Source organism: Taudactylus pleione, unplaced genomic scaffold (assembly GCF_031769625.1).
Source record: "Taudactylus pleione unplaced genomic scaffold, aTauple2 ptg000179l, whole genome shotgun sequence".
Lineage (NCBI taxonomy): Eukaryota > Metazoa > Chordata > Amphibia > Anura > Myobatrachidae > Taudactylus > Taudactylus pleione.
The window spans coordinates 12,382,681-12,402,413 of NW_028284581.1; the positions used below are offsets into that span (position 1 = coordinate 12,382,681).

The 19,733-nt window shown below is 45.8% G+C and overlaps 1 pseudogene; it reads right to left on the reverse strand.

The window, feature by feature from the left end:
* Window positions 1–9,696: 9,696 nt before the first annotated feature.
* LOC148519913 (uncharacterized) lies at window positions 9,697–18,472 on the reverse strand (annotated as a pseudogene).
* Window positions 18,473–19,733: the final 1,261 nt, after the last annotated feature.

Sequence of the window (19,733 nt, forward strand, 5' to 3'; positions counted from 1 at the left end):
ATGAGGCCACGCCCACTCCACAATATTACTGCTTCGAGGGGGGGGGGGGCGCATTTTGACTGCTTGCACCTCGGAGCCTCAAACCCTAGAAACTGCCCTGGGTACAGTATTTCCAACTTGGCCCTTGAACCTTTGCAGCCCCATGCCCATGAGTCCCTTAATCCAGCCCTAAAAATAGTGACCTTTCTACCAAAGCTAAGTGACATCACAAAGATTGTTTATGGTGTAATAAGGGTCTCATTCAGACCCGCTCGCAAGAGCCGATGCGCTCGCAAGCGTGTCGATGTAGAGGCCCTGTGCACGCGTAGCAGCCGCACTGCGCGTGCGCAAGCCCTGGAGCGAGAGAGAAATTCTCTCGCTCCGGGGCTTACTAAAAAAGGGGCGGCTGTTGATGGTGATCGGCAGCTCGCGACGTTTTGTAGGTGGAGCGGGGGGTGGCTTGCCAAACGGAGGCGTTCCCAATGGAACGCCTACCATTTTGGGGCGGCCCCACTGACATCACTCATGATGTCAGTGGTGAGCTTCCGGCTCAAATAGAGCCGAAAGCTCACTGGGGCTTGCGGCAGATGAGACCCTACCACAAGGGTCTCATCGCAAGCCCCAATGGTCGTGATGGTCTTGACCATCGTGACATCTACCTGGCCGCTCACTAAAGCTGTGAGTGGTCACCCACAGCCTAGCGAGCAGCCAGGAGGCTGGGACGAAAAATAGATGCTGTCGCCCTCATTCAGACCGAGTGCTCACATTTTGCGAGCACCTCTGAATGAGGTCCAAAGTCCCATGATGAGTATACTGAGGTGAAAAATTACCTCCTGGATGCATTTTGCTATTGCTATCTATCTATCTATCTATCTATCTATCTATCTATCTATCATTTTGGGTAAATGAGCTTAAATTACAATGTCAGCAGATATATTAACAGTTAAAGTTGATAACTGACAGTTCTATAGTAAGTCAAATGATCAGCCTATATACAGTAGGTTATAACTCACATCCTACCTGCATTTCACTATTGCTCTCTTGCTCTCTTTCTCTCTCTCTCTCTCTATCTTTTCATATAATATTTAGGTTAAACTAAGCACACCTTACATTGTGAAATGTCATATTAGCAGATAGAGTGGATAACTGATAGTTATCTACAAAATGGTGACCTTTCTACCAAAGCTGAGTGACATCACAAAGGCTGTTTATGATGTAACAAGTAACATGGTCAGTAAACTGAGGTGAAAAATCACCTCCTGCAGGTATTTTGCCATTGCTATCTATCTATTTATAATAAATATGTCTATAATTTAGGTTAAAATAAGCTTACTCTACACAGTCAGTAGGCATAAAACAGATACAGTTGAAGACTAACAGTTCTACAGCAAGTCGCATGATCAGCCTATTGAGGATATAAATCACAACATACCTGCATTTCGCCAATGCTGTCTATCTTTCTAGCTATCATTATATTCATATAAAACATTTAGGTTAAAAAGTAACCATGTCTTACACTGTGACATGTCATATCAGCAGATATAGTTGATAACTGCCAGTTCTTTACAAAATGATCAGGGCCAGATTAACAGTGGGGCAGATGGAGCTCCAGCTCCAGAAATCCACATAATAATAGGCCCATCATCAGCATGATGGTCACCAGCTGCCTAGCTGGTCACACAGACAGCTATAAATTATATAAGTATTAAAATTGTTTTTTTTGTAGTTTTCTCACAAAATGATGTGAGAGCGCGCATCGTTGGTCGTTTCCGACATTATAGTGCACGATTAATGAGCGATTGCATGATTACGATGTCGTAATCATGCAATCGCACATTAATATCGCCTAGTGGTGGTGCGCCTTTACACAGTCAGTAGACATATTAACAGATAGATTTGAAACCATACAGTTTTATAGCAAGTCACATGATCAGCCTATTGAGGTTATAAATCACATCATACATGCATTTCACCAATGCAGTTTATCTATCTATCTATCTATCTATCTATCTATCTATCTATCTATCTATCTATCTATCTATCATTTTCATATATAACATTTAGGTTAAAGTAAGCATACCTTACATTGAGGAATGTCATAGTTCTCTACAAAATGGTCAGGGCCACATTAACAATGGGGCAGATATAGCTCCAGGCCCCCACATTATAATAAACCCATTATCAGCATGATGATCACCAGCTGCCTAGCTGGTCACACAGTCAGCCATAAATTATTAAGTATTAAAATAGTTTTGTTTAAGTTTTCTCACAAAATAATGCTTTTTAATATTTATGTATTTATGGAGACAAAGGGGCTGATAGTGTATGGGCTGTACACACCCACATGGCACCAGACACACCCACACGCCACTGGTTACAGCTCCTCCCCTTCTCAGTATAGGCCATTGAAGATTATCAGCCCAGGCCCATGTAGGCCTTAATCCGGCCCTGCCTGGCGACAGCTACATTTTCAGTGTATTGTGCATGTGGTCAGCATTTTCAGACTGTGGTTAACCCTCAGCGTATGCACAGCTCATCCTGATAAGTTGTTAGACATTAACAGGTCTATTCATTATGTTAATTTTCGGACCCCAATAATTAACATACTAACTCGCCATGAGCGCCGGAGAAATTCGTCATTGTTCCGGCGCGGATAAAGCTTATCTGGAAATCAGCTTTCTTCACGAGCGGCTTCACTGCTCCTTTCGGATCAGTGAGACAAGTGCGCATGCATGACCTACAGGTCACCCATGCGCACAAGAGCCCCGATGTCCGACGGTGGGAGCCGGACAGGGACGGAGGGAACTGACAGGATACCTCTTCGCAACCAGGGACTCTTTCCCATAGGGAAGGAGCGGGTTGTGACCCCTGAGCGGGAGCAATGGCCATCTGAAGATGGCGAATGCTCCCACAGTCAAGCTCCGAAAATATAATATTTTCGGAGCTTGATAAATTCTGTCTCCATACTAGTGTATGGGGACAGCGGGCTATTCCATCATGCAGGAAATATCTGTGATATCTCATGCTTTACCTTCTTGATGAATGGCCCGAACACTTACTTTCTACAATTGCAGGTGAAAATGTTCATTTTCACCTGCTTTAGTAGAAATTAAGTGATGATGAATAGAGCCCTAATACACCATAAGAGCCTGGTTTTATCATTTAGAAATATTATGTTACCATCTGTTTAAAATCTGTTATACAAACATTGCACAATTCTTTCCAAAACAAGCCCACATAGCAGCTGATAACTTTGTCACTCCATTTTTCTGAGCAAATACTGTTCAGCTTAATAAAACATTGACGGGTATTGTTGTTGATGTCTATATACCCATTTACAAATGTGAAAGATCTGGAAACGCCCTGATTTACATTTTCCAGGAAATGTTATTTTGCTCATTTACAAATAAAAACATTAAATTGCAATCTTTCCTCATCTATAAAACTAATTCTACTCTGTATTCGTTCAGTACTGTGCTATAGAAAATATACATTTTCCTGTATGTGTGAATTATTAAGATGTTATTTTTAGAGAAGCTGAGTTGTTTTATATGCATTTATTATGGCAGAGAAAATGAGTAATTTACTATGCCGCAGGCATCATTAGCTTTTCCAGGGGTCAAAAGGAATATAATTGCAGTATGTATGTAAAAGTGAAAGATGGTTTATTATAGAACTGAGCAAAGAAAGTTAACATGTAAATTAAAATTCATCCCGAGCTATGAATAATAGCCTAAAGCACCATTTTACAGTCATTACAGATCCTTGAGTAGGAGCTGCTATGATGACATAGCAACACTCTGCTGTATATAGTCACCGCAAAGAAAACAACATAATAATGAAAATCCTTTTAGACTTTATTGTCTATATAAAGTAAAAAAAAAAATGGAACATGCTGCTGCTAACATTGCAGTTTAGTCATATATTCCAACCAACTGACCCAGTTTAGGTGGGCAGCCCATATTATGGATATTGTTCCACAGGTCTCCAATTGGTATGTAGTCATTCATTCAGAATGTCAACACCAGAATGTTGAAATTTCGACGGTGAACATGTTGACAGTCAGAATGTCGATATTACATGTTTAGGGTTATTGTATGGTTAGGGCTTTATATCAACATTATGACAATATTAACATGTCACATGTAGACTACCATTCATGTTGGCATTCTGAATGCCGACATTTGTAAAACACCCCCTCAAAATTGTTCCAGTTACCTTTGGACAATGTTGGGACATATGATTTAGTTATAGAGCTACATCAGTAACTTAAAATGATACACTATCTACAATATCAGGGTGATGACTTGTGTGTTACCTTAAATTAGTATGATGGGCAATAATGATTGTAATACCATCATTCATGGGCATATCTGGAAACTACTGGTTAATGTGTATTTGATTATGCTCTAATCACACTAGCAGACCACCATATTCCAGCATAGCCAGAAGCTAAATGACAGACTCATTGTCCAAACATTTTCCAGACTAAAAGATATCTTGGTGTTCATCACTTAAGCTGAGCGGATCTCTTCCAATTTGGCCACCTATGTACTAATATGTAAAGTGTTTGATGTTCATGCTGAATAACTGAATTTGATTTAACTTGTTCTTGTTGTGGAGCCGTGGGTGGAAAATTTGTGTTGACTGATGTGTTGGTTTCCTTGTATGTACCCAGGTTAACAGGGTCTACTGTGTTAGATGTTGGTTCTGTTTCTTTTGTTTAGGTCTGATATATTTCAAAAGAGAGACATAGGGGCCCATTCATTAACACATAAAATTCGATGGAGGTAGTTAGGTTTAGAACTCGCATGGAGTTCTACCTAATTACCGGAGGAATTCATCATTCCTCCTCCCTATAACTATCTATTCCGAAAAGCTGTCATTTTTGCGATGACAGCTTTTCGGGAAATAGATACTTTTCCCTATCCGCTCTACCTTACCGCAGCTGTAATGAGTGCTGCGCATGCGCTGTTACATCTGTAAAAGCAGCGCATGCGCAGCACTGCCTACAGCTGTGGTAATTCTGTGTCCCCTCCGCTCACCTCCCCTCTGTCCCCCGCTTACCTGGCCGCTGCAGCCGCCTCAGGCTCCGTCTGCTGTGCTGACACTGTGTTCTCCCGGTGGAGCACAGTAAAGTTTTTCTAAACTTTACTGTGTTCTGCCGGGAGAACACAGTGTCAGCACAGCAAACGGAGCCTGAGAAGTGACCAGAGTGACGGAGGGAGCCGGCAGAGAACCTGCCCAGCTGACATCAGGTAAGTGTAACCCGCTATACGCCACCTCACAGTGGCGTATGGTAACACCATCAAATTCTGAAAATACATAATTTTCGGAATTTGATAAATACCATAATTTCCATATCCCCATACTAATGTATGGGGAGTGTGGAAATTAAGGCAGGCGGACTTAACCAGGAGATATAAGTGATATCTCCTGTGTTAAGTGTCTTCATGAAGACTAAAATAACGGTAATTAAGAAAAATGTCCTTAAAAACGTTATTTTAATGTTGATGAATAGGCCTCATAGTGATATATTGGGCCTGATTCAGATATGTATGCTCTGCGTCCGCTATGGCACCCTTTGCTGTATTCACGGCTGCGATAATATACAAATGATAGCTGCAGTCTTTCCCTGCACACTAGCATGCATCAGAATGTGCAAGCCCTGAAACAACCATTTTCTGCACGCCTATATGCAGTATCACCGCTGGTGATTCTAGACCAGTGTTTCCCAAACTCATTCCTCAGGGAGCACTAACAATGCATGTGTTCCAGGTGTCACATACACACACACACACGGCCCCCACAGCTGCATACACACACACACACAACCCCCATAGCCGCACACACATGGCCCTCATAGCCGCACACACGCATGGCCTCATAGCTGCACACACGCATGGCCTCCATAGCCGCACACACACACACGACCTCCATAGCCACACTCACACAGACCTTATAGCCGCACACACGGCCTCCATAGCCACACACACACACGGCCTCCATAGCCACACACACAGCCTCCATAGCTGCACACACACGGCCCTCATAGCCGCACACACGTCCTCCATAGCTGCACAGACACACAGCCTTCATAGCCGCACACACACATGGCCTCCATAGCCGCACACACACACGGCCTCCATAGCCACACACACACATGGCCTCCATAGCTGCACACACACAGCCTTCATAGCCGCACACGCACATGGTCTCTATAGCCGCACACACACACACACACAGCCTCCATAGCCTCACACACACACGGCCCTCATAGCCGCACACACACGGCCCTCATAGCCTCACGCACACACGGCCTCCATAGCTGCACACACACACGGCCCTCATAGTCTCACGCACATATGGCCTCCATAGCCGCACACACACGGCCCTCATAGCCATACATACACACTGCCCCATAGCCACACAAAAACACTGCCCCATAACACACACACAGGCCCTCATTCAGTGTCGATCGCTAGATACAAGCGGTCACTCTGAATGAGGGCGGCCGCTTGTGGTGTGAAGTGTGGCCTCCTGGTCGCTAGCTAAGCTGTGGGTTACCCCCCACAGCTCTAGCAAGCGACCAGGTTGATGGTCGCGATGGTCAGGACCATCGCGACCATCGGGGCTTGCGACGAAACCCTAAGATTGGGTCTCGGCAAGCGAAAGCCCCAGAGAGCTTCCTGCTCTGATCAAGCAGGAAGCTCCTCACTGACATCATTGCTGATGTCAGTGGGGCCGCCCCCAAATAGCAAGCGTTCCGTCGGGAATGCCTCCGTTTGGCCGGCCATCCCCCCTGCCCGCCTCCCAAACGGGGCGAGCTGTCAATCACCATCGACAGCTCGCCCCCTTTGGTGCGAGACCCGTAGCGACAGAGCGCCTGTTGCTAGCCGGGTCTCGCGCATGCGCATGTTGGAGCCGGCTCCGACGTGCGCATGCCCAGTGGGCAAACATCGACCCGGTTGCGAGCGCTCAGTGCTTGCAACCGGGTCTGAATAAGGCCCACAGTGCCTTGACACCTCTTACTGACAGATACCACTTTCTGACACAGACCCCTTACTTATACTGATACAGACACATTTATTTACACAAACACTTACTGACACACACACTTATTGACACAGACACCACTTACTAACAGACATACTTACTGACAGATACCACTTCCTGACACACACACACTTACTGACACACAAACTTACTGACACATACCCCTAACTGATACATATACCAGTTACTGACACAGACAGCACTTACTGACACACACTGACATTCATTTATTATGCATTCACAAAGCACAAGAAGAAACAGCCTTCATGATATACTTGCAGCAAACAACCCCCCTTGTCGTGCCCCCCCAATGGCACTTACCTTCTATTATTGTACCCTCTCTGGTCGTCAACATAGAGGGCACCTCAGCTTCTTCTAGGCTCCTTTCTCTGTGTGTGATGTTACAGGTCACATGCAGCACAACACAGAGCAGGGGAGAGGAGTGCTGTGAGACAGAGAGGCACCCGGCAGCTGTCCAATCAATGTGCTGACAGTCTGCCTCGCCCGGAACTATATAAAAAGCCTCCATAGTACAGCTCTGTCGGCGGGCCCTAAGCGGCCGCTTGTGTTGCCTAGCGGTAAATCCACTACTGCACCTGTGCATCAACTGGGAAAAATGGAAACAATATACTGTTAGTGCTTCCTGAGGAAAGAGTTTGGGAAACACTGTTGTAGACAGTCCACCATTGGCGCATCATCGCACCCTTTAGGCCACCTCCAAAACACCACCCAGGAATGCCCATCACTTTGCCCTGCTATATATTATACCAGCAACTCCTTTCTCAACAGCCTGATTGTGCATACAGCCAGGGAAGCGCATGTGCCATAGAGGTTTCCAGAGAAATTTGTGCATATGCAGTAACAAATAAAAGCTCACCTACGGAAATATCGGTATTGTAAGAGGCAGGGGTTCTTTCCCCAGACACAGTAATGTACAACCAGGCTATCATGCACAATAATGGAATATTTAATTTAACTGATCCCAGGTGAGAACTGGAATGGGGCAGTAAGATAATTGTAATACATTAAAGTAGATTTACATGTGCAATAAGTTCACAATAAATCAAAATACGGTTTCACAGTTACTGGTAACTATTGAACTATAGAATGTTTGTTTAAAACATATTATATATATATATATATATATATATAAAAATAAACAAAAACTGGATATTCTCATAAACCTAACATAATATGCATTATGTTAGCACTCCTCAAATGTCCCTTTAAGCAATGGAAGGTCCTTTAACCCAAGTACCAATGTCCTAAACACTATGGGAGGGAATTAAATTGTTTTCGTCAGCAGCTGTCAATGATGGGGACCCAACGAAACAATTCAATTGTTGATACATTCGGGGGGCGTGAATAGGTGCCGGCATTCCTGGTGAGCAGAAATGTGCAAGAAGTCGGTGGTTTGGGTGCCCTAACCAGGATTTTAGATGCGTTTAGCTGCTATACTCACTTCAGCTGGACTCTCTACATAGAACCACAAGTCTCAGCCAGTCTGCTTGTTGCAGTCTGTCCCTATCAGCTGCTTATCTCTTTATCTGCTTCATGCTGCTCAATGGGTTTCCCATCTCTCCTCTCTGCACAGCTCCAACTGTCATCCCTCCAACTGCTCTTTTGATTTTTAAATCAACTTTGTTTAAAATGGCACTGGCCTCTATGCCCTTTTCCAAAATGTCCTAATTTGAGTAGGATCTCACTGGCCACTAAATGGCTGTCATCAGAATCACCTGTAAAGTAGTAGATTATGATGCAGTGGTGGCTCCAGGGGTGAGGCTGCAGCGCAGTCCAAAATTCAAATAGGGGAGCCACACCAACTGTCATTTCGAATGCTACCAAGCATAGATTGCGGGACTCACTGGCAGTTGGTGTGGTTCCCCTATTTGAATTTTGGACTGCGCCGCAGCCCCACTCCTGGAGCCGCCAATGGTCCCAGCCATCTACAGTATGTTTGGCAGCAATGTTGCCCATAGCAACCAATCAGATTCTACTTATCATTTATCTAGCACCTTCCAGAAGATAACCACTGATGTATAGAATAAATCCAATAATTAATAAACTGCTGCACCAGTGAGCCCCCTACCCTGCACCAGGTGCTCAGGGCATGTGCCCTGCTTGTCACACTGAAATATGTTTTCATTAAGGGGCATACTCAATTAGCCACGGTTCTAATGCAGACTTGTAGCAAACACTAGTTTGCAGGAATCTATGACCTGCAAACTGGATTTGTTCTAGGGAACAGGATTGCCACCTAGCAACAGCAGGTGGGTTAGGCAGCAGGCCTCCCGAATATGCTGGGGCAAAGGAAAGTGAAAGAATTTTCACTCCCTCTGCCATAACAATGAGCGGTGCGTGCACGCGCACAGGCACCGCTGGTCAGATTTTTTCGGAAGCTCGCTGGTGGCAAACCAACCCTAGAAGGGATAATGGCAAATAAAAACACATTCAAATCTTAGGCTTGATTGTCTCTGCACTCTAAGTCTGTGTTAGAAGACTATGACACAAGTGATTTCCAAGCAAGAACAAGTTTATTGAACGTTAACAGATATCTTTTGGAAACGGCTTAATCAATAGTACGAACTGGAAAGAAATAAAGAAAACAGAAATGGCATTGGTTACGGCTTTCCGGAACAGAGTAAAACGCTGGCTGGTAGTCTATTTCTGGTCTTTATTGGTGACTGCTTGAGGCTTCTTCGGGTCTCTTGCTGTGCCTTGAGGGATAATATGAGAAAAAAACTATTAATACCTAAACATAGACTCTCCAGAGGAAACAACAGCCAAAGGAGAAAGGATGGGTAGGGTGGGAACTGTTGCTAGGTGGCAATCCTGTTCCCTAGAACAAATCCAGTTTGCAGGTCATAGATTCCTGCAAACTAGTGTTTTGTTCTTCGGGAGGCTTGCCACCTAGCAACAGCAGGTGGGCAGACTACCACATACCTGGTGGTTGCTCTGAGAAACTCGATCTTCTGTAGATCGGTTGGTCTCCAATAGTGCTTAGCGAATGTATGAGCTGAGGACCATCTCGCTGCTAGCATTATTGACGGTAATGAGATGCCTTTATCTGCCGCTTTTGTGGCTGCCGCTCCCCGTAAGGAGTGACTTTTGAATTGGTTTGTATCTACCCCTGCCTCCCTCATGGATGCTACAATCCATCCTCTGATAGTGGAGGATCTTGCTGGGCGAAAGGGTTTCCTACATGTAATGAAGAGTTGCGTAATACTGTCTCTCATGGGGGCAGTCAGGGCCAGATAAAAGGACAGGCACGAAGGTTAGGTTCTGAAGGGTCGTAGATAACATCGAATTCAACTATGGGATTATTAAACGATGAGGTTTTGGTGTGACCTTTTAGGATAATGTGGTACCCTGCAGGAGTCTGTGCTAACCAGGGGTCTGAGATGTGTATCAGGGTTAGTTCCACTCCTCTGGCCGCTATAGCTAGAGCTAACAAAGATGCTAATTTACGTTATGAAATGAAAATGTTGGAGTCTGTTTCCTAGGACCCCAGGAAGGAGAGGAAAGGCTCGATGTCCCAAGTATGTGAATATTTTGGAACTATGGGCCTAGAGAGGTATACACCTCTTAATATACGTAGGTATATTTTGTTGTTTATTAAGTTTGTAATCATAATAGCTAAAGTGGAACCATATGATTTAATGGTAGCTGATGCCAAGCCTGACTCATACTTAGAGGCTAGAAAATCTAAAGCTAAATGGAGTAGTGAAGATTGGTGAGAAGGGTTTGTTTTGGATCACCAAAGGTTAAATTCTTTTATGATTGTACAATATCTAGCCTTTGTCCAGGGCCTTAAGGAGGCATTTATTAGGGCTTCTGTGGGTGATGCTAGAGCTACATCTGTTAATATCCTAGTAATATTGCCATCCACATACATTGGGGAAGTGTCTCTAACAAGTCTGGGGTCCCCTGAAAGCATTCCTTGGATAATTTTCAGACCTATTCGTAACTGGCTGATCAGAGGAAACCAGACTCTGGATGGCCATACAGGGTATACTACCACAATTTGCGGAACTCTGTCCTCCCTGATTTTTTGTAAGACTTTCAGGAGTAGCGCGGGGAGAAGGAAAGGACATTGCATCCATCCTCCACACCTTTTTTGTCCATATTCTGGAAACAAAACACTGAATCTGAGCATTCGTGGGACTGGCAAAGAGATCTAGCTGTAATCTCCCAAATGTGTGAACTATTTTCTAAAAGATTTGACTTTTCAGTGCTACTGAATGTAGGGAGATCCTTTTCCGGGATAGGGAGTCTGCTAATTCGTTTAACTCCCCTGGGACATAAGCTGTGACCAGAAGAATATCTCTCTGGACTGCCCAATCCCACACTTCTAATGCCTCCTTGCATAGGGATATTGACTTGGTGCCTCCCATTTTGTTTATATAGGACACTGTGGTTGTATTGTCCTGGCATAGCTAGATACAGGCCCCTGTAAGGTGAATGGGGATTAGAGCCTGTAGGGCTAATTTTGCTGCACGTAGTTCTAAAATGTTTATGAACAAGCGGGATTCTTCCTTTGACCAAGCGCCCCTTACTGCTTTTTCTTGTGAGAAACCTCCCCATCCTGTTAGGGATGCATCTGTGGTGATCGTCATGCAGGAGGGGGGATCTAGGAGGGGATGAGGAGGAGGAGTGGGAAGGCTGTTCCATTTGGACAGTTCTATTTTTACATTCCTGGAGAGATATATGGTGTCTGTCCAGGAATATCGGGCGTGAATCAAAGTTCTTAAGAGGCGTTGCAATTCTCTGCATAATAGCGGAACGTGTCGAAACCCCGGAGACATCGCTATCATTTTCCCAATGATTGTTGCTAAGGTACGGAGGTTCATGCTGTGCTTTTGGGACAATTTTTGAACATAATCTTTTGTGTCTAGCCATTTCTGTTGCGGAACGGCTAGAGAGAAAGAATGGGTATCTAGGTCGACCCTAAAAAGGTGATTTTCTTGGTGGGAGTCAGTACTGACTTTGGGATATTTAGCATGAAACCCAGGTTGATAACAGAGACACGGTTAAATTCTTGTGCTTTAAAAGGGTATCGTGGTCTGCGTGTATCAAAAGAATGTCGTCTATGTATATTATGCATTGAACCCCTTGCTGGCGCAGGTGAAACACTACCACCTTCATCACCCGTGTAAAGGTGTAGGGGGCGGTGGAAAGGCCAAATACCATCACTGTCCACTGATGCAGATTGTCTCTCCAATAAAACCTGAGAAGACGTCTGTGATTCGGGTGTATTAATATAGAGTGGAAAGCTTCTTTTAGGTCTATTTTTATACAGAAACAGTCCTTTGTGAGAAGGTAAGGGATGTCTGAAATGCCTTCCATGCAAAACCGTTTTGTTTTTAAAAATCGATTCAAAGTTTTGACATTCAGGACTGGTGTTAAGGAACCATCCTGCTTTTTTATAGGAAACAAATGGCTGACCCAGCCTTTTACTGCTGGGTTTGCCAATTTTATCTTTCCTTGTTGTAGGGCCAAAGTCAGCACATTGTCCAACCGAGGACTGCAACTCCTTGAACAAGGAGTATGAAATGCCTGGTGAGGGAAGCGGATTAAAGAGAGATTTAATCCTGAGCGGATTATTTTTGGTAACCACTTGTCTATGGTAATTTGTTGCCAGTCCGCATATGAATCTTTTAGGGTTTTGTGTGGAAGTGAGTGTGTGTGTGGACTCACCGTAACCGCAGCCTCGTCTGGCGTGAACAACCTCACCCTCATCCTCATGCACCTGAGGATGATTCTCGAGGGGTATCATGGGATTTTTGCATGAAGCCTCCTCTCTGGGCTCTCCTTGTGCCTTGAAAGTCTGGGGTCGGACCTGTGCCTTGAAGAAAGGGCCTCCTGGGAGGTTCATTCATTTTTTTAATGTCAGAAAAGGATTTCCTAGCTTTGTGGCGTAGTTTGACTTCTTCTATAAACTGTGGGCCAAATAGGTTGGCATCTGTAAGGTTAGGGAACTCCATGGATTTAGGAGCAAGGTCTGCCAGACCTGCACTAGTTTACCACCTAGATCTGTGGGTATTAGTGATGTGATTAAATGTTTGACCTATGATAAGAGCTTTAAGTAGAGCAAGCTTAGATGCCACCAAAGAATCTAGGGTACCTCCGGACTCTCCCTCTTTCTCTGCTTTATCTAGTATAAAGCAGAGAAAGAAGAGGTCCGGCTGCGTCCGCTATTTTGTATTGGATCTTTCTTAACATACGATCCGTGGGGTCATTTTGTCTTTTCTCCCCCACTATAGAAGCCAAATCTGGGTCAATGTTAGTAGTAAATAGAGCAGGTACGTCTGGCAACCCCGTATAGGAGCGCAGGACTAATTCATCTTCCTTAATAAGGGTTGCTCTAAGCTGAGCAAATTTCTGTACCTCTGAATTGCTCTTTAGGTGCCAGTGTGTGGTATATAATTTTTGCGGGGGGGTTCACCCCGCTAAAGCCACTCTGGCCATCTGCACTGCACTAAATTCTCCACGCTGTGAAGAGGCAGATTTTCTTGTTATCTCCTCTGACTCCCAGTCCATCGAGGAGGGTTGGCCAAAATCACTAGAGGAAAGATGTGGCTGTTCGGTTAGGTGGCCCCTTATACAGACTGCGGGTCCCTTCATGCTGCCAGCTACGGACAGATAAATTATGCCGGCTACGGGCAGAAGTATTGTGCTTGCTCCGAGCACTAGAATGTTGCATGCTACGGGCAATTCCAGGGAATGGAGGAATATCACCTGAACAGGTGGCCCTGGGATTAAACTTACTTTTATTTTTATGTTATTTTTTTCCCTCCTGCTGACTTCCTGAACAGGAAGGTGACTTGGCACTTCCATGAGGGAAAATATTTTCCTCAGAGTCTGAGGAGTTAGATGTTCCCAGATTTGTGACTGGAACAGCCTTTTTCTTTTTATATATAATTTTTTCAGATGAAGAGGATGAGGAAGATAGTGTTTTATGGGCCCTCTTCCCTGAAACACTGCCAGCAGCAGAGGCAATTCTAAATGAATCTGTCACAGAGACAGAAATTGTGTCCTTCCGCTGACAGAAAAAATCTGACCAGCGGTGCCTTTGCGCGTGCACGTGACCGCGGGTGTGCACGTGACCTAACGTGCACGTGACGTGTTCGTGCATGCACCGCTCATTATTATGGCAGAGGGAGTCAAAATTCTTTCACTTTCCTCTGTTCCAGCGTATTCGGGAGGCTTGCTGCCTAACCCACCTGCTGTTGCTAGGTGGCAATCCTCCCGAAGAACAAACACCTGGTGCTTTTCAACTGCAGCCCACTGTAAGCCTGTAGGCTGCACTTACCACAGTTTTGCTCTATAAGTAGGGCTTTCTTCTCTTACTGCAGCCACCGTGATAAATTTGTCCCATAGCTCCGGGCAGTGGCGGGCTGGGCCGGGGGGCAGGGTGCCATGTGCCCCCCTGGCCGCAGCATCATGCGGGCCGCGGGCAGTCTGTGTCACTGTGACACAGACTGCACTGCGTGTGTAGCGCTGACCGGACGGAGTTCGGTCAGCGCTACACAGCACAAATACACAGCCGCCGGAGCCAACAGCTGTGTGTTTGCTGTAATCAGCAGCTGCTGAGAGTCTGTCAGACTCTCATCGCCTGCTGCTGCTCCCACTGCGGGAGCCATCTTCCGGCTCCCGCAGTGGGTAATGGGAGAGACGTCGTAATGACGACGTCTCTCCCATAATGCAAAGCGGCCGGAGGAGCCGGTAGAAGCGTCGGGACAAGGAGCGGGAGTTTCAGGTAAGTGTTTTTTTTTTTAATTAAGTCTCTCTCTACTGGGGGGGACTACTGGGGCACTACCAGGGGGGGGGATTACTATGGGGGCACTACCAGGGGGGGATTACTACTGGGGGCACTACCAGGGGGGTGGATTACTACTGGGGGCACTACAAGGGGGGGGGACTACTACTACTGGGGGCACTGCAAGGGGGAGACTACTACTACTGGGGGAACTACTACTACTGGGGGCACTACAAGGGGGGCTACTACTGGGGGCACTACAAAGGGGGGACTACTACTACTGGGGGCATTACAAAGGGGGGTACTACTACTGGGGGCACTACAAAGGGGGAGGACTACTACTACTGGGGGCACTACAAAGTTGGGGGACTACTACTACTGGGGGCACTACGGGGGGGACTACTACTACTGGGGGCACTACAAGGGGGTACTACTACTACTACTGGGGGCACTACAAGGGGGGGACTACTACTAGGGGCACTACAAGGGGAGGGGACTACTACTAGGGGCACTGCATAGGGGGGAGGGGACTACTACTAGGGGCACTACATAGGGGGAGGGGACTACCACTGGAGGCACTGCATCGAGGGACCACTGCTGGTGGCTCTTTATAAAGGGCAATACTGGGGGTACTGCTTAAGGGGGAGACTACAACTGGGGCCACTATTTAAGGGGTATTGCATAAGGGCTACCACTATTTGGGGCACTGCATGGGGGATGGACTGCTACTGGGGGCACTATATAAGGGGCACTGCATAGGGGGTACCACTATTGGGGGCACTATATACGGGGCTTACTACTGGGGGCACAAGGGGCACTGCACAGGGGGGACCACTACTGGGGGCACTGTATAAGGGGCTTACTACTGGGGGCACAAGGGGCACTGCATAGGGAGGATCACTACTGGGGGCACTACTGGAGGCCTGCATAAGGGTGTTCTTTCCTGTGGCACACAGGGGCACTGCATATGGGCACTACGACAGGGGCTGCCCCATATCTTTATTTTTACCTTACATTAATCCCATATGGACTCGCCTCCTCCCTGAAACACTTGAGGGGGGGGCGGCGCCATAGCACGCATGTTCTTCGGGCACCCTGGCTACATGCTACTCCTCTGCCAGGGCCGCCTGCATGCATTTGCCCCCCAGGCTAAAAGTTGCCAGCCAGCCCCTGGCTCCAGGCACTTAACCTGGAATCTATGGTTTCTATGGTTAAACCGGGCTTACTGCAGGAGGAAATGGGCTTATAATTGAATAGCTCAAAAAGTTAAAACTTGCGGCTATCTGCCCGCTGTAAGCACCGTGGATAATATACTCCTTAGTGTAGAAAAGAAAGTAAAAACTGTTAAGAAGGTGCCTATAGATATCACCACCAATCTCAACATGGACTGAACATACTGTATATGAAGAAAACTGAAAGAGAGAGCAGTATAAATAATAAAACAAAAGGGGATAAACTATACACTATAAGCCATATTGCTGGTTAAGTAATTTGGATGTATTCCAAGTCAAAATTCAAATCTAAGACACTCTTGAATTAAAATTCCAGAGCAGACCGCCTATGGTAAAACCATCCTATGAAGGGCTGTTAACTAAGTGCACTGCCAACCAGTGAATGAATATTGTGCTGAAATTTGGCGTTGGGCTACACACTGCAGTTGCAATGATTCAGCATTGCACAGTATATTTAGACTAAGGGGCCTATTTATTATCACTAATGGGCCCACTCATATGGCGTCTGATATTCAACATACTCCAAAAACTGAAATTGGAAAGACATTTTCACTTTAGCATCTAAAGTTCTTCCAGCCACTCTATTCCTCTTCCTGCCATAACTTTGCTTCACTTCTACTCACATTCCATTAAGTGATAGGGATATACTGGCTCACAGGGCCAGTTCTATGGTTATGCATGGTACGCGACCGCGTAAGGCGCCACATGGTGAAGGGCGCCGCGGCCGCGACCATGCAGAATTACCGCAGTGCAGACTGTGTCTCTGTGACACAGCTGTACCGCGCGTGTAGCGCTGACCGGACGGAGTTCGATCAGCGCTACACAGTGCCAAACACACAGCCGCCGGTGCCGGCAGCTGTGTGTTTGCTTCAGCAGCTGATGAGAGTCTGTCAGACTCTCATTAGCTGCTGCTGCTCCCACTGCGGGAGCCATCTTCCGGCTCCCGCAGTGGGTAATGGGAGAGACTTCATGACGTCATGAAGTCTCTCCCATAATGCAAAGCGGCCCTGGAGAATGGTCGGGAGTAGCTGATAGCGGCGGCGGGAGCAAGAGCGGGGGGTTCAGGTAAGTGTTTTTTTATTTTTTCTTTATTACGTGTGTCTCTACTGAGGTGGCTACAAGGGGGGATTACTACTGGGGGCAGTTGAAGGGAGGATTACTACTGGGGGCACTTGAAGGGGGGATTACTACTGGGGGTACTAGAAGGGGGGATTACTACTGGGGGCACTAGAAGGGAGGATTACTACTGGGGGCAGTTGAAGGGGGGATTACTACAGGGGGCACTAGAAGGGAGGATTACTACTGGGGGTACTTGAAGGGGGGATTACTACTGGGGGCACTAGAAGGGAGGATTACTACTGGGGGCAGTTGAAGGGGGGATTACTACAGGGGACACTTGAAGGGGGGATTACTACTGGGGGCAGTTGAAGGGGGGATTACTACTGGGGCACTTGAAGGGGGATTACTACAGGGGGCACTAGAAGGAAGGATTACTACTGGGGGCAGTTGAAGGGGGGATTACTACAGGGGGCACTAGAAGGGAGGATTACTACTTGGGCACTTGAATGGAGGATTACTACTGGGGGCACTGCATAGGGGGACTACTACTGGGGGCACTATATAAGCTTACTAATGGGGGCACAAGGGGCACTGCACAGGGGGGACCACTACCGCGGGCACTGCATAGGGGGGGCGCCAAAAAACCTACTCGCTTACCAAAAAATTTGGGCTAGGGCCGGCCCTGCTGGCTCATTCATATTTTAATTGCTACCAGGTCCACTATTGCTCAGCAATGGAAGAATCCACTACGGCCTCCTAATAGTGTAAATTCCAGTGTATATAGTTTTGTTTTCAGATGAAACCAATGGAAGTGCCTTACTCCCCTTCTAAGACCTCTAAGATCTCTTACTGATGCAGAGAGGTCCATCTCATCCAAGCTAGTTCTATGCCTGGTGCATCACTTCTTGACAAATTTCCCCAAGGTTAGTGCACTACACCTGCAAGGAACTTATTTTATCCTTAGATTACCCTGTATTTTGTGTCTGTATGTTTATGCTTTTATTACTGTACTGTGTTTCCTCCACACTATGTAGTCTGCTCTTTCCTTCCCTTTTAAATATACTTTACTGTTCCCTTTTTGCTTTCTGTATCCCCCCATGTTTGAACACAGCCCTCTGAAGAAATCCTACATGGAAGAAAAGCGTTAGGGATTGCTATTATATTAACCTCATTATAGCTCATTGCTCCGGTGAATCACAAGCAGCTCCGTACACCCCTGTATTAACTGTGACTGCTGCAGTTACTCACTCGTGTGGCTGATCAACCTATTAACACACAGCGCAGCCGCTCACCTTGGTGACACAGTCGGGATAGACTTCAGCTCCCGCACCTCTGACAGACGGGACGTCCAGGTGCAGCAGCCGCTACAACCATATTCGGGGACCATACTTCAGCTCCCACACCTCTGACAGATGGGACGTCCAGGTGCAGCAGCCGCTACAAGCATATTCGGGGACCATACCTTTGAACAGGACATTACTCCGGCAGGAGACGGTACACAGCTATTCCGCTGAAGTCCCCCAATATTATATTGTCTCTTATATTTGCACGGCTGCGCTTATGAACAAAATGGACTGACATCTAAAAAGTGAGTTTTATGGACGGCTTTGTCACATATTAATTGGGAGAATTAGTCACTGTTCATTACTATACAGTGTCGGACACACTAAAAATGTCCTTCCTCTGATCCACATCATTGTTGCATTAGATTGTGTCTACACACAGTCTACAGAGACATTTATACATTGTGGAACTTCTGTGATAGGGGCTGCTAAACATATATGCTAACTATAAGTGGTATCATAGTTATAAGAAAACCAGCTATATTTTAATTCATTTCAACAACACGATTGGATACAAATTAATATATTAACATTCTTAACAGTTAGATTCACCAATTTTTTATACTTGCTATAGCAATGAAGACTTTTTGAGGGAAAACTATTACACTATATATTTTTTTACACAAATACTGTGTTTTATTGTGTGCTTTTTTAGCCGGACGCGGCTGTATTATATTAAACTAATGCTTTGTTATTCATTTATTGTTTAATTGCTTATGAGTTTATATGCGCTCCGATTGAGAAGATTCTCTATCGATAAATGTGATATTGTGTTGCATTTTTATGTAACAAATACGATTTATATAATTTATTTATTATTAAAATATTTCTGTTTTTTATCTCGTTCTTATTATATTGTTAATTTAGCACTAACTTTTATGTTTAGTGGAGTACCATTGAAATTGGGCAACCAATAAGCACAGTAAAAATTTTCACCTTACAGTAGGACACCAGCCCGAACGAAGTAAGTCCGGGGCGCCCTTAGTGTGGGAGGGAGGGTTAGGTTTAGGTAGCATAGCGGGGTTAGCATTAGGGATGTGCAGGCTTGGATAGGTTCGAGTTTGCATGCTGAGTTCGGATTTTTCCCTCCAAAAAAACGGAACTCAGAAAGAGGCAAAACGTCATCTTGCATGGACGAACATCATCATTCCTGGACTGTCCAGCAACATCATCATTCCTGGACTGTCCAGGAACATCATCATTCCTGGACTGTGACGTTTTGCCTCTTTCTGAGTTCCGTTTTTTTGGAGGGAAAAATCCGAACTCAGCGTGCAAACTTGAACCTATCCGAGCCTGCACATCCCT